General features: G+C 33.9%; 1 long non-coding RNA gene across 1 annotated transcript; it reads left to right on the plus strand.

Annotated features, from left to right (window-relative positions):
* The first annotated feature begins 3,999 nt into the window (after window positions 1-3,999).
* LOC116120990 lies at window positions 4,000-23,887 on the plus strand. Its single transcript, XR_004126628.1, has 4 exons — window positions 4,000-4,033; window positions 11,695-11,698; window positions 22,609-22,705; window positions 22,871-23,887. It is a non-coding gene; the product is annotated as an uncharacterized LOC116120990 (long non-coding RNA).
* The last annotated feature ends 1,182 nt before the right edge of the window (window positions 23,888-25,069 follow it).

Genomic DNA, 25,069 nt, shown 5'->3' on the forward strand with positions numbered 1-25,069 from the left:
GATTGTGGCTGTTCAGCTCACGAGATTGTGTTAAATTTTAAGTATGGTTCTTGAACGCTTAACTATCAATTTAAGCTTTTACAAGTTGTTACGTAACATTGTTAAAGATGTTGCTAAATTATGATACATCTACCTGGAATTTATGGAATGTATGCAATCCTTGCTATTTTAACTCAATGTGTAAAGATGCTTGCCTTTGTTCCCTTTCTCAGATTACACCCCGCATGGAAGAGTTGCAACTATTTAGGTTACAGCAAGAAGCCAAATCTGTTCTTGAACTAATAGATCAAAGAGACAAGTACATAAGAAAAGTGTTAGTGGAAAGAGTAAAATAGATTCAAACATGACTGCCGAGTAGTCTCTAACTAAGTGGTAGAAAAATATTGCCCAAAACCCAAAGAAAGTGCATGGGAAAGAAAAGGGACAAGCACAGAACTTAGCTGAAGAAAACGAAGTAGAAGAAGCAAAACCCAAGTTTGAAGAGCATCCAAATGACCATCACATCAAAGACTCCGCCACTGGAAGAGCCAAAGTTCATCGGAAAGTCATGGGTATGACTTTCATTCTCTCATTCATTATTTGTCAATGTTCTTTGTGCTTTATGCATCAAATGAAAAAGGGGAAGCTATCCACTATACCTTCCATGTGCACATCAGTCTTATAGTCAAATCCTTATTTAACATTGCCTGACCTTTAAACTTCAACATATGTATGCATAATGTGGACAATACCACAGAAATTAGCCCTAATTTTAATGCTTCAGGGAGATCAGCATGGCTGAAGCTTGGTGTCCCCTCGACAAATCCAAAAGTTAGGGAAGTGGAAGATGAGAAGCTGAAGTCAAATAATGAATTCAGAGAAATCTTCTTTAAGAAGTGAGGTTTGTTCCTGGGGTTAAATGTTACATGTTAACTAGAATAGCATAGTAATTGGCAAACTTCTCTTTCTTATAAAAAACGTAAGGTTTTGCCTTAATATGTTTCTGTAAACACACTTATGACAAAACATACCTGTTTGAGGATGAAAAATATATATGCTGTTGAGATCAATCTATATCAGTACCCTTCTTGTAAATTTTCTTCCAGATATGTCAAAGTTATACCCATTTTATTCAAAAGGGTAAAGTTCTAATATGTTTCTTGTGGAACATATATTTCATCCAATTTGTGATGAGGATAGCCTCAATACCTTACCCCAAGATTTAGAGAAATTTTAGCCAATTAGATGGGGATCAAGTTCCTTTTTATGTGACAAATGACCAATGGCATAGCTAGCTAGCCTGATGGTATTCATGGTGCTTCCCATTTGCCTATGGCCCCTTGGGCATGGGTTCGAGCCATGGGGGAGGCGAAGAAATCCCTTAAAAGGGGGGGGGGGGGGGGGGGGGGGACAGTACTAGTGAGTCCGTACCTATGTGGGCACCGCGAGGAACTCGTGTGGGGCCGGGGCTTGACAAATAAAAAGGCGTTCATAGGTTGGAAAATTTAATCAATAAACAATAAACGAATGTTCAATAATAATAATGATCTATCCACTACCATTGAATAAGAGAAATTAATTGAAAGAATTAGCATGTCAAAACATTGAGAGAAAAGTTCAAGATTCTATCTATATTTCATTAATTCTCTCGCAGAATATGATTATTTAATTTATAATTTTAAATTAAAAAAATTTATATCATTGTAAATTGATACAAAGTTCAATAGCATGATTATTTAAAACTTTATAATTTTATAAAAAAAAAGGTAAAATTGAATACTATATAAATTTGTTTGTTTGATCAACTGGATAATTTTGGATTTAGTAGAAAACCACTTCAAACCGAAAAAAAACCTGAACATGGATTTACATTTTTAACCTTCAAGATGCTAAGTGAACAATTTTCAAAATCATAAAGGTGGTTGAATAGGAAAGATCGATATTTGACATAAGTTTGCAATTTTGAAAACCTTAAAGGTTGTTGTGAAATTTGTCAAAACATTTCTCGTAATGCATTTTCCTTTTGCAATGACCCTACTTTAGAAAAATGACCCACAAAAACAGTCTTCATACATGGCTTTGAGATTCAAATTTCCATTTCGTTCGTCTTCAATCTCTCAAAACCCATATTCGAAAGTTAAGTTGTATTTTTTTGTTATCTCACTTACACAAACTCAGATCTTTAAGCTCCAAAAATGAAGTTTCGTATTCTTTCAAAAACCCCTTGAACGATCCTCACTTGCTAATTCCTCGAAGAAAATTGTTGATCAGGTAGCTTTACTTGAATGAATCATTGTACTTAATCATTGTACTTTTTTTTATTACATGATTAATTCGAAACCCCTTCTCCAATTCATCATTCACTACTTTGTTTAGTTCACTAGCAAAGAAGAAGCATTATTATGAAGTGATTTCGCTGTATAAGCTGTTGAATTCAACTGGGTTGTCTCCAGATTGATGTCTTTGAATATTTGATCAATTGCTTGCGTAATATTGAAAGGGGTTCTGATGGTTATACGGTTTTTGGGGCGATTTTGAAGTTGGGTTTTAGCCCAAATACGTGACATTTACTTGGTTGATTAAAGGCCTGTGTGCAGAGAGAAAGCCTATGGAATCAATGGAATTGTTTAAGAAAATGATTGCTGTTGGTTGTAGGGCTGATGTGATCACTTGCAACACTTTGATTGGTGGATTGTGTAAAACAGGGAAGATAAGTGTTGCTATTAAGTTGCTTGAAGAGATGGTTAATGGGAATAAAGAATCTGGTGTTATTTGTAGGCCATATGTTGTTTTTTATATTACTATAATTGATGGTCTTTGTAAGGCTGGATTGGTTGAGAAGGCCAGACAATTATTTTTGGAACATATGATTCAGAGGGGTGTGGTTCTTGACATTTATACCTATAGCATTTTAATGAACGGTTATTGCTTGGCCAATAGAATTGGTGATGCAAAGGAGTTGTTTGATTCTATAACTAGAAAGCGGTATAGACCTGATGTAGTTTGCTACAATAATTTAATCAATTGGTATTGCAAGAATAAAAAAGCCAATGAAGCTTTTAGTCTTCATCATGAGATGATTTCAGAAGGAATTAATTAGACTTTGAAAGAATGGATATGTTTTGGAACGGGTGGAAATGTTTAATGCTCTAGTAAATAATAAGTTTGCAGTTAGCATTGAAGGTTTGAATTCCCTCATTAATGGATTATGTAAAACAGGGAGATTCGAAACTGCTTGGGACCTATTTCAGAAATTTTCTCTTCATGGAAACCTAGTGCCAGACGTTGTAACATATAACATTTTGATCAATGGGTTGTGTAAAAATGGACAACTAGGAATGGCAAATGAGTTTTTGTCATATATGGAGGAAAAAGGTTGTGCTCCAAATGTAGTCACATTTAATACTTATGTTTGGTTTCCTCAAGAATAATGAGATACCAAAAGTTGTTGAACTCTTTCATAAGATGGCGGAGAGAAATGTGAAGTCATGCAATTACTAATGAAGGCCGAAAATTATAGTGAATGTTTGAACGAGCTTCCTCAATTTCCAGTCCAAAAGTGAAATTGATGTTTACGTGATAAAACTTTAGAGAGTATTAAACTTTTTTTCAAAGCAGAATCCTGCAAAAGTTCATCCAGCTGCCCAAATGCTCGATATTTGTTACAGTAACCAGAAGGTTCAGTAAACACTTTCATCTGTTCGAATTTGATAAGGATGGTGATGGAGATGATTGAGAATGGTAGCTTTCCTGATCAGACATATGATACGTGATCTGTCTTTGTTGTAAGTACATATATAGGAGGTGGCAGCATTACAGGTTGCATTTGGATTTGCACATGTGGTAGATCTTAAGGGTTTGAGGAATATTTTTGTTGTCAATTTCAGTAAGGAAAAGTTGTATATGAGGAATTGTGGAATGGTTCTTACTTCAACTACGACAATAATGGTAGCCGCTCAAGTTCATCTATTCAAGCTAATCAATTTACTTGACCACATGTAGTAGATCTTAAGGGTTTGAGGATTATTTTTGTTGTAAATTTCAGTAAGCAAAAGTTGTATATGAGGAATTGTGGAATGGTTCTTACTTCAACTACGACAATAATGGTAGCCGCTCAAGTTCATCTATTCAAGCTAACCAGTTTACTAGACAATGGTATGTTGTAACTGATTAACTTCATTCATTGATATTCTCAATTATGCAGGCCTGATAAATCTTGATTTATTTATAGTGTTTCACATGTTTCTGTTTCTCAATATATATTCTTTTTTAGTTCAGATCTGATAAGACTAGAACTTACCAGGCGTGTCTCCAATGTAGTTACGCACGAGCATGTGCCCTTTCAGTGATAGTTGATGAAGACAAAGCAAAAAGAGCATTAGAGAAGGTTTTTCTGTAGAATATCTTAAAGAATATGGATGCACAAGAGGGGCTGGTCAAGAAAAATATGGTCTGGTGTTACATATGCAGTTGCTGTAACGATGATCGTGGAGATTTCGTCAATATGGGATTTCAAATTGCCATTGAAATCTACGAAACCACATGGTCTGAAAATGCACTCGTGTAAGAACCCCTAGGTTTATTTAAAGTTGTTATCTTACAGCTTAGTTAATAAGCTGTTAACTAAGGTATGAGCTTGTGTTTTTTAGATCTAAATCTATCTCACATATGCTAGATTTCATTCATCAGCTGGTTTTGTTAAGGTTCTAATCCAAGGCAGCAAAATCAAGAAACGCATTTTTTTTTTGGTGGATGTACCGTTTAACCATTTTCTAGTAGATTCTTGATGTTGTGAAATGTTGGAAAAAACTCTGGTAGTTATAATGTCTAGTAGATAATATTTTAGCTCCTTAGGTGATGAAGGGGGAGAAGAATATCATAGATAGATAATATAGGATCTATATAGGGCGATAAGAGAGAATAAATAGGTTACAAGGAGAAATCAAAGAAAGGGATGCAAGGGACTCAAATACTCGATCCTAAAATGTAGAAGATAAGGACTAAATACCCATTTGCATCCTTCCTTTACATCCTGCACTGTTAGGTTACTGCCTTTAGGATAAATTTTTGCCGGCTACAATTGGAAACTTTACATTCTGCATAATTTACACTGAAAAATATTAGCTCTAGAACTATTTGTTCCTGATAATTGACTGACTCATTGCTATTTTCTACGTAGTTATTCTTTCTAAACTCCTAAAGCTTGGACCACCATTGATTGTTTTAGAGCGCTAAATTACATGCATTCGTGGGCCATATGGGCAATAGACTCTTTCAAGGCCAATAATAAATGAAGAATGTCTGTATAGATATCATGCAGGATTCTGCAAAGTTGCTCATCTTCTAAAGGCATCAGATGAGAAAACACGTAAAGGTCTTTTACGGTCACTCTTGTATTACACTTGCAAGAAGATGTTCCCATAATTGATTGGTTTTGTGACTTATTACTATCATGCAATTTTATGTACAGTTAATGAGTTGTATTTTAAAGGAAAACATTTGAAATGCTTATGTAAATTATATTGTTCAACTATTAGTCATCCAATTCTTGTAACTATTTTCAGAATTTAGTTTTGATGGGTACCATGGTTTCCAAATTTTTCAAGAAATAAAGGTAATAACCGAGATTACAACGTTATATGAACTAGGAAGCACTTTCATAACAAAAGTTCTTTATTAAGATGGGTGTATGTTTTACTGTTTAATCACTTGATGTATGTTTTACTGTTTAATCACTTGATATGTGTTTATGGTATCAGTTCATTTATCAGTTATTAGTTTTAATGTATCATAAATGAACTAATAAAGTAAACAGTTAATAATAATAGTTTCAGTACTACATACTAGACATTAAAAATACAGAATCAGAGAAAATATATAATATATCTCTAGTTTATTAATATCAGTTTATAAGAAATAATTCAGATAATTGTACCATAATTACAGAAACAATATTTTCAGAAAAGTAAAGAAAAAATGTTTTACAAAATCATCTATTCACTAAGTATTTTTAGGTCAACACAGGAATCGTGCTGAGTAGTGATTTTCGCTCGAGGTTTGGTCCACGCGACAACTTCATTTTGCATGTATGCTGCATATAATGATGTAGACTGCATGAGAGTTATCACCCATAGACTTATTATATGCATATTTTCATCTGAATTTATGATATGCACTATTTTGTTTTCAGAAAAAAGATTTGGTAATAAAGAGTTTTCTTTCAAAGAAGAATATGAAATAGTATAATAAAATGAATAATTATAACATAAAAGAAAAATCTATCTACCGGTTGTCTTGTTTATATTTTTGTTATTATATATTTGTCAACAAAAATAAGTCCTAATTAATAAATATATATTTAATTTTTTAAAATAATTAGACAATTTGTGGTTTAGTACCTTGTCACCTATAAGGTTTGGAAACTAACAATTCTACACCTAATGGAGTTTTGTTCCAATTAATGATCGTGTAAAGGATAAGAAAGAAATTCTGAATAAATAGTTAGCCTTTTTTACATCCGAGAAATACAATAATACCAAAATAATTTGTCTTCTTTTCAAAATGGATACTATGTAAGATAATTTTCTTGATAAATTTAAGATTTTAGTTTAGTTTATTTTCTTATTTTATTTTATTTGTTTTCTCTATTTTTTTCCTTATATCAAAGGAACATAATTACTAGTAGGAAATCTTCCCTATTAAAATTAGAATATATATATATATATATATATAGGGGTGAAGTGTGATTTTAAAAAATTAGGGAAATTTCATGCCAAATCTCTGGGTATCGTTGCAATAAACCCAACCCTTCAGTACACTTGAGAGAAACACAGAGCAAACGAAGCAGAAGAATTGATCCAGAAGATCAAGCCCTAGCGCCAAAAACTCGAGAAGACGAAGACACAGACATAGCTATGGTAGATACTAATGAAAACCCAGAAGCAGCAGAGCCCAAGTCTCCAGACTCGAGAGACTGAAGTGACTTAGACTTAGACTCAGAATATGAAGCACAACAAAAATTGGAGCTTCAAGACATCGAGTCCCAGCTCGCCAATGAACCCTCCAACTATGAAGTCCATATTCAAGTACGTTTTTATATCAATTTGAATATGAATTTCAATACCCAGTTCTTGAATTTTTGTTTTTGGTAATATTATTGTTTTGCTTTTTTATTGTTTTTGTTGGTGGTTTTAGTATATAAGGGTTTTGAGGAAGATGGTTGAGATTAAGAAGCTGAGACAAGCAAGAGAAGATATGAATGAGATTTTTCCATTGACTCCTGTTATGTGGCAAGAATGGGTTCGAGATGAAGCTTCTATTTCAACAGGGTATGTTTTAGTTTTTTCATTTTGTGTTCTTGTTATTGATTTCATGATTAAATTTTGATCGCTTAGGGTTTATGGTTAACGAGAGAAAGTATAAAGAGAAAAATTAAATGGATTCGTCTGAAAGGAGGAAGTGTTTATCTTTTAGGGTTAAAATGGTGAAAACGATGTTGAATTAAAGTTTATGTGACTTCTATCTACTGAGCCTTAGCTCAAATGTCGACTTAATTGAGTAAAAGAAATGAAGTTTTGAGCTTTCTTCCTTTCTATTTTTTTTTTTTTTTTCATATGTTGCAACTAGGAAGCAGTGATGGTAGACTTGGGTGGTTAGTTTTCGATAATTTGTGGTTGTCTGATATTTCGTTTGTCTATAGATTTTGAGTTCCCTCTTGTCATTGCTTTTATGGACAGCCTGCTTGCATGCATAAGAAAAGTGTTAATGGAAAGAGAAAAACAGATTCAAACATGACTAACAAACAGTCTCCAGCTAAGCGGAAAAAAAATATTGCCTAAAACCCTAACAAAGTGCATGGGAAAGAAAAGAGACGAGCACAGAACTTAGCTGAAGAAAACAAAGTAGAAAAAGCAAAACCCAAGTTTGAAGAGCATCCAAATGACCGACACATCAAAGACTCCACCAATGGAAGAGCCAAAGTATACACTGACGAGTGTAATGCATTTTTATCAAACCTTAACTTTAGGGCAAGTGGAGATTCTCTCGCACTTTAGAGATAGATTGCTTTTTATTGTTTTTTAACACTGAATAGGAAATACAGAGAGATCATTCTTATGGTTTTAAATTTTTTTCAGAAAACTTCTGAAGATCTGAAAAGATTCTTTAGTAATATTGGTGGGGTTGAATCTATTCGAATTTTGCAGGACAAGTTCATCGAAAAGTTAAGGGTATGACTCTCTTTCTCTCATTCATTATTTGTCAATGTTCTTTGTGCTTTATGCTTCAAATGAAAAAGGGGAAGCTATCCACTGGACCTTCCATGTGCACATCAGTCTTACAGTCAAATCCTTATTTAACATTGCCCGACCTTTAAACTTCAAAAGAATCATTTTCCTGGAGCAAAAGAGGATGATCTGAATTTTTCATTGATAAGGGAATCGCATATGTATACTGTTCATTTTTCCTTGTTAAAATTGTTTTTACTCGATGTTAAGAACTTGAAGCTTCTTAAGACATTTGTAGATGCTCTATTCATGGTGAACTTTGGATGAAGAAAATGTGGACCTTGTAGCTAGTCTACTCTTTCAAGGTCCAGGCATAGATCTCTTACGAATGTGTATCAAGTGCTTCTACCCTTAGACTCTGAAGAAAAATCTATTAATTTACTTCATTTAGTGTGTTCTTATAGTACCATTATGACCACTTTATGTAGAAATTACAGTGCATAGCTCTCGGTACTCCAAGATGGCTATTGCTAATTGCTAGATTGTTACCTTTGTTAATTGTTTTGTCATGGAATAGTGTCCTTTGCTAAAAAATTTCTCATTCAGCATTGGAGTTTTATGCACGGAAGATATCTTTATGGATCTGTGAATTTATAAAATTTGCATGTCATATTCAACTGGTACATCATTGTTGTATAATGGCTATCTTCAATATTTGTGTTTATAAATAATTAGCCTGATGTCTCTTTAGTATACCATCAAAATTGCAGGGTCTGTATGATTGGATGTATTATATATACTTGAATACTTAACTGTGTAGTTCCCTCCTTTCAACGCGCATTTGTATGCTTATCTCAGCAGATGAAGAATACAGATGGTTTGCTACATTTGTACGGTTATTGGGCTTGTTTGGAGCTAAATTTGGCTGCTGCTCTGGGTGTTTGGGAGAGCCTGGTTAAGATCTACTTTGGCCCATTCATCCTTTTCTCTTTCTTATCCTGTATAGTTCAATATGATTGATTTATGATTCATCTTTGTATTTTTTCCATATAACTTGCTTTTTGTCTGTGCAGCAGTCAATGTTGGAAGCCGGGCAAGGTTATATGGCTATGTAAAGTGAACTGGGACATTTAAATGAAGCTAGGCCCATCTACAGGAGATGCTACAGTAAAAGATTTAGTGGGACAACTTCAGAGGTATAATTCTTTTATATTACTTGCTTTCAATTTTACTAGATTGATTTATGGACATAATTTGAATTTGAATGTTTCTTAACTGGTTTTTTCCTAATTTTTTTTTTTTTTTGGGGAAAATTGTTGCTTTTAGTAGTGTACGATGCAACTTTATTTAATTAATTGATATTTGTCATCTACAATGCAAACATTTCTTTCTTTATTCTCTTTTTGTAGCTGATGGAAGTTGAAACTAGACAAATGGCTTAAGTCAAGGTTGTTAAAATGTTTTTTATCAAGTAGGGCAATTTATGGAGATCTTTTGAACTCTTAATATAGAATCATGCTCTGCAGCTAAGAATATATTTAGAGTGTAGCCTTGCAATAGTTCAACCTGTTACTCGGGCACCAGAATCACAATGGTTTAATATGTCATTTTGAATAATTTTTCCAAATCATACGTAAATGGTACTTTAGGGGTCATGCTAGTCGAAAATCCATGACGTTTATTTTTTTAACCTTTAACTTTGGATTTATTGATACTGTGATGAAATTATGGCATACATGAAGCAATCACATTTAAACCATAGGTAGTGGAGTATTTTTTGAAACCCAATAGGTTGATATAAGAGTAGACTAGGACACCTTAGCTTTCCTTATTTACAAAAATTGTACCCATTGTTATTCAAAAATAAAAGTTTATTTTCTTTTAAGTGTGAAACTTGTCAACTTGCAAAATACAGCAAGTCTATTTATATAGCTCATCAATATAAGAGTTCTAAGCTTTTTTAATAATTCATAGTGATATTTGGGGGCCATCTAGAGTTACAAATATTGTAGGGTCTAAGTGGTTCATTACGTTTATTGATGATCACACTAGAGTATGTTGGGTATACTTGATGAAAAACAAGTTTGAAGCAAGTCAATTGTTCAAAATCTTTCATTCAATGGTTGAAACTCAGTTTCGAGAAAAAATCCAGGTTTTACGGACTAATAATGATAAGGAATATTTTCACTCTATCCTAGGAAACTACCTATTACATCACGGGATTGTACATCAAAGCTCTTGTGTTAATACCCCTCAACAAAATGGGATAGCTAAAAGAAAGACTATACACCTATTAGAGGTAGCCAGAGTCTTAATGTTTACCATACCTAAGTATTTTTAGAGTCATGCGATTTTAATAGCTGCATATTTGATAAATAGATTACGTACTAGAATTCTGGATTTTCATACACCTTTTAGGACTTTGCTAAAGATCTTTCCTAGTTGTAGGATCCTAAATACTTTACCCTTAAAGGTGTTTGGATGTACTGCTTTTGTACATGTTATGTCTCCTAATAGAGGAAAGCTAGACTCTAGGGCCATTAAATGTATCTTCCTTGGATATTCTCCCACATAGAAAGACTATTAGTGGTATTGTCCTGTAAAGAGAAAATTATATGTCTCTAGTGATGTCACATTTTTTGAGTCATGTCCATTCTTTCCCACTTCCCTTTAGGGGAGAATTTGAGAGATTGTGAAGGTCATTCGTGGGAAGTAGTGTTACCCTTACAACCACACTTGAGTCAGTCTCAATAGGCTCCTAGTCTAGGTCAAAGTTCAAAGTCACCTAGTTTCCTATAGGTCAGCCTAGTCCTATAAGAATGAGTCAATCTCCTAGTCAGCCTAGTTTAGGTTAGGTTCCTATAGGTCAGCCTAGTCCCACAAGGATGAGTCAGTCTTATAGTCAACCTACCAATTTAGGTCCTACTCTAACTATATAGCCCACTCTTGATAAACCAAACTTAGGAAAGATTAGAACCAGGGGGAGGTCTAGAGAGATTAAATCAGCTGGGTCTCTAATGTTATTCTCAAAGAACCAACTATCAAAGTGGAAGGAAACCTAATGATCTGCATAAGCAATCGTCCCAACTAGAAGAAACCAGTGATTCACAGTCACAAGGTAAGGAAGAACTATCTTCTGATGAGTCTAAATCAGGGCATGATGATTTACATTTACTTATTGCAGTAAGGAAGGGTGTTAGATCCTGTACTTTTTCATCATATTGCTAAGTATATGGCATACGATAAGTTGGCAAATGATTTTTTGGGATTCACCACTAATCTCTCAGCTATGAAGGTTCCAGCACTAGTACATGAGGTATTAGGGGATGAAAAGTGGAGGAAGACTATTATAGAGGAGATGGAGGCTTTTGAGAAAAAACAAGACTTGGGAGCTGGTAAGTTTACTTGAAGGGAAAACAACTGTGAGTTGCAATCGGGTGTTTACTATTAAGTACTAGGTAGATGGAACAGTTGAAAGGTGTAAGGCAAGGCTGGTGGCAAGGGGATTTAGGCAAACCTATGGAGTAGACTATGAGGTGACCTTTGCTCCAATGGCTAAGTGGAACACTATCAGGGTCCTCGTCTCTTGCAACAAATCTAGACTGGCCTCTACAGTAACTAGATGTGAAAAAACGCATTTCTGAATGGTGAACTTGCAAAAGAGGTATACAAGGAAATGCCACCAGGGTTTGAAGGGAGTGGAAAGGACAGAAAAGTGTGCAAATTGAAGAAATCATTATATGTCCTAAAATAGTCTCCATGGGCTTGGTTTGAAAAATTCACAAAGGCTGTTAAGAGGTATGGTTTTACTCGGCGGCAGACTAATCTTACATTATTCCTTAAAACCTCTGCAGGTAAGATTACTATTTTAATTGTTTATGTAGATGATATTATTATTACTGGAGATAGTTTTGAAGAAATGGAGGCTATTAAGAAGGTTCTTGCTTAGGATTTGAATTGAAAGACTTGGGGCAGTTGAGGTATTTTCTTGGTATGGAGAGTGCTAGGCGTAAAAAGGGAATTTCAGTTTCACAAAGAAAATATGTGTTGGATTTACTGAAGGAGATATGTATGCTAGGTTGCAAGCTAGTTGAGACTCCCATTGAACCAAATATGAAATTTGAGAAAATGAGTTGTGATGCTCTAGGTTATAAAGGCGGGTATCAAAGGCTGGTTAGGAAGTTGATATACCTATCTAACACTAGACCTGACATAGCCTTTCCGGTGAGCGTAGTGAGTCAGCATATGCATAACCCACAAGAGAAGCATTTTGAGTCTGTGAGTAGGATTCTAAGGTACCTTAAAATGACCCTTAGGAAGGGGCTATTTTTTTAGTGAAAAGAATGAAAGGAAATTAGAAGCATTCACGGATGCGGACTGGGCTGGTTTTGTGGATGATAGAAGATCGACCTTAGGTTATTGCACTTTTGTTTGGGAAATTTAGTAACTTGGAGAAGTAAGAAGCAGAACGTGGTAGCTAGAAGTAGTGTTGAGGTTGAGTTTCGTGTTGTGGTTCATGGGATTTGTGAACTAATATGGCTAAGAAGAATCTCAGGAGAGCTTGAAATCAAAGTTGCAGAGCCTATGAGGTTGTACTATGACAACAAGGTTGCGATTGGGATAGCACACAATCCAGTGCATCGTGACAGGACTAAGCACGTTGAAATAGATAAACATTTCATCAAAGAGAAGATAGAAGATAGGTTGTTGTGTGTTACCTACTTGCCTACAAATCAGTAGACAACATATATTCTTACAAAAGGACTTCCTAGACAGTTGTTTGTTAATCTAGTTTCCAAGCTGGGAATGATAAATACCTATTCACTAGCTTGAGAGGGAGTGTAGGATTTCTAGATTAGAATATGATCAACTTGAAAATATATTTTGAATTTTAAATCTCTCTATGAGATTTGGGCTAGTTTAGTTTGTGATTAAAAAATAATTTTAAAAAACTAAGTTAAAATTAAAAATTTTAAAAGCCTTATCTCAATATTTTAAATGTTTGAAAATATATCTAGTATTAAAAAAAAATTTTGAAGTTAAAAACTATATAAAGACTGAGAAATTATATTTTTCTTGTTCTCTAATTTTACACTAATTTTTAGGATTATATGGAAAACATTGTTTTTTTAAATATTTCAACATATTTTAATAAAAACTATTTTTATAAAATTCCTAATATTCCTTGTTTTCGAAAATAAAACACTATTTAAAACTTGTATATGTATTTATATTATATTTATGGTTGTGATTGTGGTTGTTCAGCTGTAGTATCTCTTTCTAGCTAGTATAATTGGGAAATATAATATAATATAACACATAAGCATATAAGTGAAAAATAATGGGCCCAAAAATTTTCTTTACTTTATATATTAACTTCTTTACATAACAAAAAAATTATATACAATAACTTAAAACAATGGACAGTAGTGCGATTTCTCTCTGCTTCTCGATGTCCATCCGATCGCTTTTCGCCTATTTCCTACAAAAACATTTAGAAACAATGGTGTGAGCACTAGTTGCTCAGTAAGTAAATCCGCTACACTATTCTTCTATCTCCGTTGTTCATATTCTGAATTCTTTCCTTACATTACTCTTTTTCTTCCTCTTGATTCTTTCTTTGTTCTTTCTCTTTTCTTTCACTATTTTCTAGTTCTCATTGTTCTTTCGTTCTCAGTTTCTTTGTTCTTTCTTTCTAGTTCTCTCTGTTCTTTCTTTCTTTCTTTATTCTAATTTCTCACTACCCATGGTAGAAATCATGGTATCATGCATAGGTGTGATGCAAATACACAAATGCATGGAGATGCATTTTCTTTTGACTTTTCTATTTCTTATTCTGCTTTTCTGTTTCTTTTCTATATTTCTTTTTTTCTATTTCTCTTCTTTCTTTCTTTCTTTTCTATTCTTCTTCTTTTCTTTTCTTTTCTTTTCTATTCTTTCTTTTCTTTTCTTATTCTTTCTTATTCTTTGCCGATCGGACTTAGTTGATGCATGGATTCGGAACCCTGGTCATATAAGTGAATACAGTCCTCATCTACATGCACTCTTACGGACTGTACGAATTCTTTTCTTCTTAGGCCATTCATTTAAGGTGGCGTGCATTTAGGTATATTCTTCTGGGTACAGCCCTCATCCACACGCACTCTTACAGACCATACAAATTCTTCTTCTTATTCTTAGGCAGCTCACTGAAGGCAGCGTGCGTTGGGAATATTCTTTTTCTTGTCACCCACGGGTTCCCCATCGCAACAACCTTTCTTTTCTATTTTTTAGCACTCTTCTTTCTTTCTTTTTGTTCTTTAGTGCTTTTCTTTCTTTCTCTTTATTCTTTAAGTTCTCATACATGTGCATATGATTGCAGGTAGATGATTCATGCTTATTATTCTTTCTATATGTAAATATCTAATGCAAGAATGCCATGTAGCATAAAAATAAGTCTTTCTCTATCATCTACAAGCCCATGTTAAGATCACAAATAAATACACTCATGCATACACTTCTCTTGGACATTTCATCAAACATAATGCATGCATACTCAAATTCTAATTTAGCTGTGCTTCTACTTCTTTTTCAAACCACCAATATTTGGAGTAAAACTCCCTTAAAGCAATATTAAACCTGGCCAGGAAATACACTCCATAAATTATACTCAAACTCTTTCTAAATTCAACTAAACTTCCATCAATTTCTATTGACAAAACCATCCCTTCTCATGGTGTAAATCCAATCATGGATCATCAACAAACTAACCACAATTCCATTAACAAATCTCAAGCATATAAATCCATATAAGAGAATCTCTACACTTTTATTGCTCAATCAAGGATTAGGGTTGGATTTACTTACCTTGAACTTGAATAATTCAACTAGAATCTCTCTCTCTTTGGTAGACTTCCTCTTTCTCTAAAATCCTAAGCATATAAATTATAAGAACTCAATACTTAAAAAAAATTAATCTCACATCTATTCACAAGAATTCTTACCTTGGGATACTTAGGAATGAATATCTACTCAAAATCCAACCAAAAGTCCTCTAAATCTCCTTGGAAATTGATAAAGGAATTGAGAGAATTTGAGAGTAAAGGTGGCATGTGAGGGAGTAGAGAATGATAGGGTTTGTGGTCTTGAACCCTTAATATCTCATATAATATCCATACTTTCCCATTTGGCCCTTACACTTTCTTAGAAATTCCATCTTTTACCCTTTAGTCATTTACAAGAATGCCCTCACCTTCATTGCATTCTCCATGAAATTTCCTTACTTTTCATTCCCCACATTTACAACTAATTAGGGGTAGAATGGTCATTTATCCCTTAATGAAATTTTCTCTAGAATCTTCTCAAAGATTTCAACCATCTCTTTGCCCCGGCGAAGCTTTTTCTTCACCTCGGTGAAAAATTCTAGAGCATACGTCACCACGTCGAACTTTCTTCTTGGTCGCAGCGAAGTCTAAAATTTCCAACTTCACCAATCTTCCACCTTGAAACAAGCAAAACCTAGGGCAACCAAACAATACTAAGAGCATATAAGCTTAACTAAGAGCAAACAAGCATAAAATAAGTTACGTACCTCAATGTGGGCATTACAATTCTCCCCCATTATAACACCCACATAAAATTTCTCAAGGGTGCTCAATGAAACTTTAATTTGATTTCTAACCGCAAGCATAAAATAAGCTTAACTAAGGGCAAACAAGAATGGCTGATGCTTTAGGGAGATTGAAACTACTAATTGCAGTCCATTCTCTTTGATCAAATTTCTCAACGGTGCTCACTGAAACTTCAATTTGATTTCTTCCTTTCATGTAGTCAATAAATCATTTAGTTCTTACACTTTTGGTTTTAAGATGAATGTTCTTTCTAGAGACGATTATGCAATCTCAAATAAACCTGCAGAAGCGTTGAGTTCCATAATTATAGTAAAATTGCTTAATTTTCTAAGTATAAAGAGTCTAACTGTCTAAGAGCATATTTTTTTCATTTTGCTAGCAAGTGATATGCTTCGGAGACTTAACCATAGTCCCATATAGATTTACCCATATTCTAGCTTGCCTTTAAATTGTAGAGCATCTATATGGGACCATTGCATACTAATTTATAATATCCTCTAATCCATTTTTGAAGGGCCTCGCATATGTGGATTTTGCCAAGATGCACACCTTGTTGCAGTGTAGGAAAGAACAAAAAAAAAAAAAAAAATGTTTGTTTGGAAGAATATAAGCATTGCAAGATCAAATCTGAAGCAAAAAAGAAAGGATTCTGCTAGTCATGGGGCCTCTAGAGAACAAGGTAGGCTAAGTGGAATTATGTTTTATCTTTGTTATTACTTGTGCCTGTTTGTTTGTGTGTAATGCAGTATATAGACGTTTAGATGTTTGTGTTTCCCACTTTTACCTTTTATTTTCTTACTCTTTTGGGTTAAACGGTAGCGCAAAGTAGTAGTCACACTTTCAGGGAGTCCAGATCGCCACACTGTGCTACTAATAAATGTAGTGATAGCATTCAGCTGAAGGGGAGGAACACATTTGCAATGCCAAGGAACGTCAGACCACTTGGTGTCCCCTCGACGAATCCAAAAGCCAGGGAAGTGGAAGATGAGAAGCCGAAGTCAAATAATGAGTTCAGAGAAATGTTCCTTAAGAAGTGACATTTGTTCCTGGGGTTACATGTTACATGTTAACTAGAATAGCACAATAATTGACAAACTTCTCTTTCTTATAAAAAACGTAAGGTTTTGCCTTAATATGTTTCTGTAAACACAATATGACAAAAGATACCTATTTGAGGATGAAAAATATATGTGGTATTGAGATCAGTCTATATCAGTACTTGTAAATTTTCTTCCAAATATGTCAAAGTTTATACCCAATTTATTCAAAAGGGTAAAGTTCTAATATGTTTCCTGTGGAACATATATTTCATCCCATTTGCAATGAGGATAGCCTCAATACCTTACCCTAAGATTTAGAGAAATTTTAGCCAATTAGATGGCGATCAAGTTCCTTTTTATGTGACAAATGACCAATGGTATAGGATCTAACGAGATCATGAAAACTATTATGGGTTGGTGGTCTATTCTTGGTCTAAAATTACATTGAATACTCACAGTGCAACTGTTAGGTTCCTTGCTTTTCTATACCTATTGATTCTATTCTAGCGGAGAATCCATTTTACTATTTTTTGTAGATGAAAATCCTAATGCAGAAAGATGGATCACTAGAGCACTATTGAGTTTGTTACTGAAACAGCAATGGCCTTGCATCTCATGCTTGTGGAAAATGTGAAAAAATGTCTTTGGTCTGGAAAATGTCTGAGGAAGAATGTGAAGAATATCATCTGTATGCTCACCTGATTAAAATTTCCACACACATATATTCATTTTTATTGTCTGTTTTGAATGAATATCCATGTCTCATATGATTATATTTGTTTCACTTAGACTCTTCATGATTCTATTGGATGCTTTCATAAAATTTCTCGTAGAATCGAGAATGAAGTTTTCGCTTTGTACATGTTAGATCATGAATTAGCACCAATCTTCAAAAAAGATCTAATTGTTTCACTTTCTATTTTCGGAATGGACTATTTACACAATCCCCATGAATAGGATTAAACGTTATTCCATGGTATTTGTATGATATTCCTTCTTAATTTTAAGCGAGCACTTGAGAGTGTTTAAGTGATCTATGAATTATGTTTCATTTTTTGTTTCTTATATGTGCTACGTCACTAAGTGCGAGATTCCTCCCGGTGACCATTATTAACTTGTTCCCCCATGGGCTCTTTCCCATGTCGCCTCCTGGAATCAGCTTGTCTTCTAACTTCACGCCCATGAGTCTCATATTTGGAATTTGCTAACCCCTTTCTCATATTTGGAAGGGGTATTTATACAAGTTTACACCAAAGGAAGTAGAAAGAAATTTGGGATTGCCATCAGACTTGCCAAGTGATTTCGTGATTTTAGTGATTGCGCGTTGGGATCGCACAGATGTTTATTTGTTCTTATCTCTCCCGAGATGTTTGAGATAAGGCTTATCCCTTAGTCTGTCGAACATCTGTATTGGATGGTAGCGACGAGGTTATGCTAAGTCAGACTTCAAGATTCCATGACCTTGAGATCACGTTGATCTACTGATTTTCGGGCTACCAAGACTTTGCAAGAATGGATGTGTTTTAGAAGAAGTGGAAATGTTTCATACTTTAGTAAATAATAAGTTTGCAGTTGACCTTGGAAGCTTGAATTCCCTCTTTGATGGATTATGTAAAACAGGGATATCCGACACTACTCGGTAGCTATTTTAGAAATTTCTCTCATTGAAAGCCTAGTGCCAAACATTGTTGTCAGAAATTTCGTAACTGTTTTTAGAATTTAGTTTTGATGGATACCATTGTTTCCAATTTTTACAAGCAATTGGGGTCATAATAGAGATTACAATGTTATAAGAAACACACTCATAATAAAAGCTCTTTACTGAGATATATGTATGTACGACTGTCTAATCACTTGATATGTGCTGATCATATATGTTAATGTATAGTGCACTTTGTGGATAAGGTAATATAGAACATTACAATAGTATCATAAAGTGTTAAGGACATCAAATCAACTCCTTTGAGCTTCACTATAATTACATAAATTCACTTAAGGTTTTTGAAATAATAAAATTTCCCTCGTTATTAATAAACTATTAGTCTGCTAGAACATATATCTATAAAATTAATAAATATTTATTAAATTGCCCTGATTCTATTATTTTAACTCTTATAATTTAACAGTAGAGATTTTTATTATTTTATAAATTTGATTATTTTTATTATATTAAACCTCAAGGCTGTCAATATAACTCTATTGTATAATACTAAACTAGTAATTATATTAAACTATACGTACTATTATTTTAGTAATATAGATATTTCAGTAATACAATTAGCGTAATAATCTTATTAACATGATAACGAAATATTATTCATGTAACTTCTAAAAAGTAAAACACAATATCCCTTGAATTTTTAATATATCACATTCGATTATGTGAAATATTGATTTTGGTATATTTAAAAGTTTGAAGAACAAATAGAAAAAAAAAAATTATACATCATTGTAAATTAAAAATTGCAGGTTGTCTGGTCCCAGGTTGACTGGTTGACAAAAACTTTTAAAATTTAGCAAATACACCCCTAAAAATTGCAGTTACATCCCTATAGGTTTGAAATTTAGCAAACACACCCCAAATACAAATCGGCTGGCAATTGGTTGGCGGCGGCGACACCCCTGATGCAACCCCAATCGTCCCTTGAGCCTATTCCCCTTAAAATATACCCAAGATTTGGCCGAAATAGGTTCAATTTCGACCAAATCTCACTGACGCTGGTGTCGACATTCCAAGCTAGATCTAATTGACGCCAACGTCGACAACCCTCCCTGTCACCCATAAATTACTCCCCTTTTCCTCCCAACCAAAACCCACCTCATGCCACCCCCGTTAGCCTCGCCAATCGCAGGCAAAATTCGGTGGTTGCCGCTGCCTGTTTTGTTCGATTTCTAGTCAATTTACTCACCGAAAATCAATGCTGTCACCACCACTGCTTTCACCTGCAATTTCTCTTCAAAAGCCCTAAAATCCCAGCCGAAAATTGTTTGCCGATCATTCTCCCAAATTTTAGGGTTTTTGGTGAATAGGAAAAACATAAACTTGGCCCGTTTAAGCTTCCGGGTCCTAATTCAAATGGTTAAACCAGCCGGACCGGGCCGAGCTAGGCTAGGTTTTAAAACAATGAAATTAAATACAAATTTCAATAGCATGATTTATTTAAATCTTATAATTTTATTAAAAAAGGGTAAAATTGAATACTTATATAAATCGGTTTGTTTGATCAACTGGATAATTTTGGATTTAGAAGAAAACCACCTCAAACCAAAAAACTCCTGAACGTGGATTTACATTTTTAACCTTCAAGTGAACAATTTTTGAAATCATAAAGGTGGTTTGAATAGGAAAGATTGATACTTGACATAAGTTTGCAATTTTGAAAACCTTAAAGGTTGTTTGTGAAATTTGTCAAAACATTTCTCTTTAATGAATTTGCCTTTTGCAATGACCTTACTTCAGAAAAAACGATCCACAAAAACAGTCTTCATACATGGCTTTGAGATCTAGATCCCCATTTCGTTCGTCTTCAATCTCTCAAAACCATCTTCGAAAGTTAATTTTTTTTTTTTGTTAGCTCACTTACACAACGTCACATCTTCAAGCTCCAAAAATGAAGTTTCGTATTCTTTCAAAGATGTAGTCACATTTAATACACTTATGTTTGGTTTCCTCAAGAATAATGAGATACCAAAAGTTGTTGAACTCCTTCCGAAGATGGCGGAGAGAAATGTGAAGCCGACTGAATGTACAATGTCCTTAGTCATGCAGTTACTAATGAAGGCAAAAAATTATAGTGAATGTTTGAACAAGCTTCCTCAATTTCTGGTCCAAAAGCAAAATTGAAGTTTACGTGATAAAACTTTAGCGAGTATTAAACTTTTTTTCAGAGCAGAATCCTGCAAAAGTTCATCCAGTTGCTCAAATGCTCTATATTGGTTACAGTAAGCAGAAGTGATCCAAATCCAACCAATTTTCAACAACAAACAACACAAAATATGCCCTAAACTCAAGCTCAAATTTGGCCANATGGTATTGCAAGAATAAAGAAGTCAACGAAGTTCTTAGTCTTTATGAAGAGAAGATTTTAGAAGGAATTAGGCCTAATGTGATTATAAATAACAATTCGTTAACTTGCCTTTTTCTTAAAGCTAATATAAAAGATAGCTTTCCTCAAATTTGATAGGGATGGTGATGGGGATGATTGAGAATGATAGCTTTCCTGATCAGACATACGATACGTATTATGTCTCTGTTGTAAGTACATATATTGGAGGTGGCAGCATTGCAGGTTGCGTTTGGACTTGCACATGTAGTAGATCTTAAGGGTTTAAGGATTATTTTTGGTGTAAATCTCAGTAAGCAAAAGTTGTATAAGATGCGTGTTTCCTACAACATGCAAAATGTAGCAAGTATACTAGTCGCACAAGTAATAAAATGATGAGTAGAGTATCGTTCCCACGAGGATTGTTAGCTAAGCACTAAGTATTCTACTGTTCTCAAGTTGAAGCAATCGACTTCTTTGGATTGATGGGAGCTAATTTCTAATTAGAACTGAACAAAAAAATTTAAACTAAAAATAAACTATGAATGCGAGACGAAAAACACGGATAATCAATTCAAGTAAAACGGGTAGGGTTTTGACTTCATTCGGATTTTTATGGGTTAAACCTAAAATTTACACTACATTCATATTCATACGCAATGGTTGTAAATCGAACTCACTAAGGTGTTAAACATACCCTCTCGGGCTATGTTTTCCTATTCTTCCTTATTAACCTTCCGCACCCAACAATTTGAAGGTTAACAATTCTGAACTCATTAAGCAAGAGAATCCTACAATGATTTCATTGATTCTTGCATCTATCTCTAGCATCCAATACTACAATGGTGATTACCCAAGAAGCCTAACATGATTCATTTCTCAATCTCATCATGTTCCTCAATATAAAAGCATTAAAACTCAGAGTAAACACACAACGAAAGCATACTCTTATGAAAATAAAACAATCAAACAATTAACCCATTAAAATCCAAATTACAATTAAAACCCTAACCCAAAATGGGTTAGTTCATAGCTAAATCAACAATACAAAAACAAAAAATGAGAATATCAAAGTTTAGCATAATGAAAATGAGATAAAAGATAAAAGATCTCCCCAAAAGATGAATCCCTTGGTTAGAAATCGAATCTCCACCCTTGTTACAACTCCAGATCGCTCAAAACCTCAGCCAAAGAAAATGTAAAAGCTGCCCAACCTAAAAACGAAGACTCCTGGACAAAAAGGCTAAGTGTTTCTTTTATATCTCGCCCAAATTACCTAGCAAAAACACGCACAAAGTAAAACTGTGTGTTTAACAAAACTGAAAATAATGACCGTCGCCGCGGCGAAGAGAAAAGCAGACATGCTCGTGGCTGGCCTACTTCGCCGCAGCAAAACTTCTTGAAAAGTTTTGAAATTACAGAACTGCCACTCTGCTTACATCTTCGCTTGATTCTTCGATCCTCGGTGCTCTCCTTTGGGAACAAGCCTCATCGTAATTTATCCTATTTCAGAACTCTCCTAACTTTTGAGATCCGCTAACTTCTGAGTCAAAAATTTCCAAATTTTGTCCTTATTTGCTCAAAATGTCCATTTTAACCTAAAACATGAAATGTAAAGAATTAAGCAACAATTCAGGTCAAAATGCACCAAAAAGTACCTGAAATCCGAATAAAAAGTCAAATGATAACTGTATAATCCACGGATTATCAGTATATGAGGAATTGTGGAATGGTTCTTACTTCAACTACGACAATAATGGTAGCCGCTCAAGTTCATCTATTCAAGCTAATCAGTTTACTGGACAATGGTATGTTGCAACTGATTGACTTCATTCTTTGATATTCTCAATTATCCAGGCCTGATAAATCTTGATTTATTTATAGTGTTTCACATGTTTCTGTTTCTCAATATATATTCTTTTTTAGTTCAAATCTGAAAAGACAAGAACTTACCAGGTGTGTCTCTAATGTAGTTATGCACGAGCATGTGCTCTTTCAGCGATAGTTGATGAAGACAAAGCAAAAAGAGCATTAGAGAAGGTTTTTCTCTATAATATCTTAAAGAATATGGATGCACCGATCAATGGGATCTACCTGTTGGAACAGTTGACATGACAACATTGCATTCAAGAAAAATATGGTCTGGTGTTACATATGCAGTTGCTGTAACGATGATTGTGGAGATTTGGTTGATATGGGATTTCAAATTGCCATTGAAATCTATGAAGCAGTATGGTCTAAAAATGGACTCGAGTGAGAACCCCCTAAGTTTATCAAACACTGTTATCTTATAGCTTAGTTAATAGGCTGTTAACTAAGGTATGAGTTTGTGTTTTTTAGATCTAAATCTATCTCAAATCTGTATAGATTTCATTGCATCATTTGTTTTGTCAGTTCATTTATTTTTTTGGTGGATGTGCCGTTTAACCATTTTCTATTAGATTCTTGATGTTGTGAAATGTTGGACAAAACTCCTGTAGTTATAATGTCTAGTAGATAATATTTTTGCTCCTTAGGTGATGAAGGAGGAGAAGAATAACATAGATAGATAATATAGGATTCTATATAGGGAGATAGAGAGAAATTAATAGGTTAAGAGGAGAAATCAAGAAATGGATACCAAGGATTGAAATACTCTATCCTAAAATGTAGAAGATAAGGACTAAATACCCGTTTGCACCCGTCCTTTACTTCTTGCATCGTCAAGTTACTACCTTTAGGACAATTTTCTGTCGATTACAATTGGAAACTTTATATTCTGCATAATTTACACTGAAAATTATCTGCTTCAGAATTATTTGTTCCTGATAATTCATTGACTCATTGTTGTTTTCTGCGTAGTTATTCTTTCTAAACTCCTGAAGCTTGGACCACTGTTGATTGTTTTAGAGCGCTAAGTTACAAGCATTCTTTGGCCGTATGGGCAATGGGCTCTTACAAGGCCAAAACCTTGTAAGAATGGAATGAAACCATCAATAAATGAAGAATGTATATATATCATGCAGGATTCTGCAAAGTTGCTCGCCTTCTAAAGGTATTCGATAGGAAAACATGTAAAGGTCTTTTATGGTCACTCTTGTATTACACTTGCAAGAAGATGTTTCCATAATTGATTAGTTCTTGTGACTTATTACCGTCATGCAATTTTATGTATTGTAATGAGTTGTATTTNTATATATATGCAGGATTCTACAAAGTTGCTTGCCTTCTAAAGGTATCGGATGAGAAAACGCTTAGAGGTCTTTTATGGTCACTCTTGTATTACACTTGCAAGAAGATGTTTCCATAATTGATTGGTTCTTGTGACTTATTACTGTGATGCAATTTTATGTATAGTAATGAGTTGTATTTTAAAAGAAAACATTTGAAATGCTTATTGTAAATTATATTATTTTACTATTAGTTATCTGATTCTTGTAACTATTTTCAGAATTTAGTAGGGTACCATTGTTTCCAAATTTTGCAAGCAATAAGGGCCATAACAGAGATTACAATGTTATAAGAACTAGAAAGCACATTCATAACAAAAATTCTTGACTTAGATGGGTATATGTTTGACTGTTTAACCACTTGATATGTGTTGGTCATATATGTTAATGTATCAGTTAACATATATGATCAGTTAGTTCAATATCGGTTACTAGTTTTATAGTATCATATCAATTTTCTATTTTACAATATTAGAACAATTATTAGTTTATGGTATCAGATCATTTATCGATTATTAGTTTTAATGTATCATAAATGAACTAATAAAGTCAACAATTAATAATAATAGTTTCAGTACCATATATTAGACATTAAAAATACAGAATCAAAGAAAATATATAATATATCTCTAGCTTATTAATATCAGTTTATAAGAAATAATTCAAATAATTGTACCGTAATTACATAGACATTATTTTAAAAAAAAATAAGTATTATAGAATGGATATCAATATTCTTACATTTGTGATGGTGTTTAAAGACACATGGTTCCTTTTTGATGCATTATCAAATTTTTCTACCAAATTGGGCAATAGGATAAAACTTTTTCAAACTTCTGGGGAGGAAATTGATAGAGCACCACCAATACCATACAGGAGAAGGGATAAAAGGGGTAATTAGTGGTTAGGCTGTGAGAGTTAGTTAGCTTAAGCCATTGTTTTAAAAGCTGGACCGGACTAGCC

Source organism: Pistacia vera, unplaced genomic scaffold, assembly GCF_008641045.1.
Source record: "Pistacia vera cultivar Batoury unplaced genomic scaffold, PisVer_v2 Contig954, whole genome shotgun sequence".
Classification (NCBI taxonomy): Eukaryota; Viridiplantae; Streptophyta; class Magnoliopsida; order Sapindales; family Anacardiaceae; genus Pistacia; species Pistacia vera.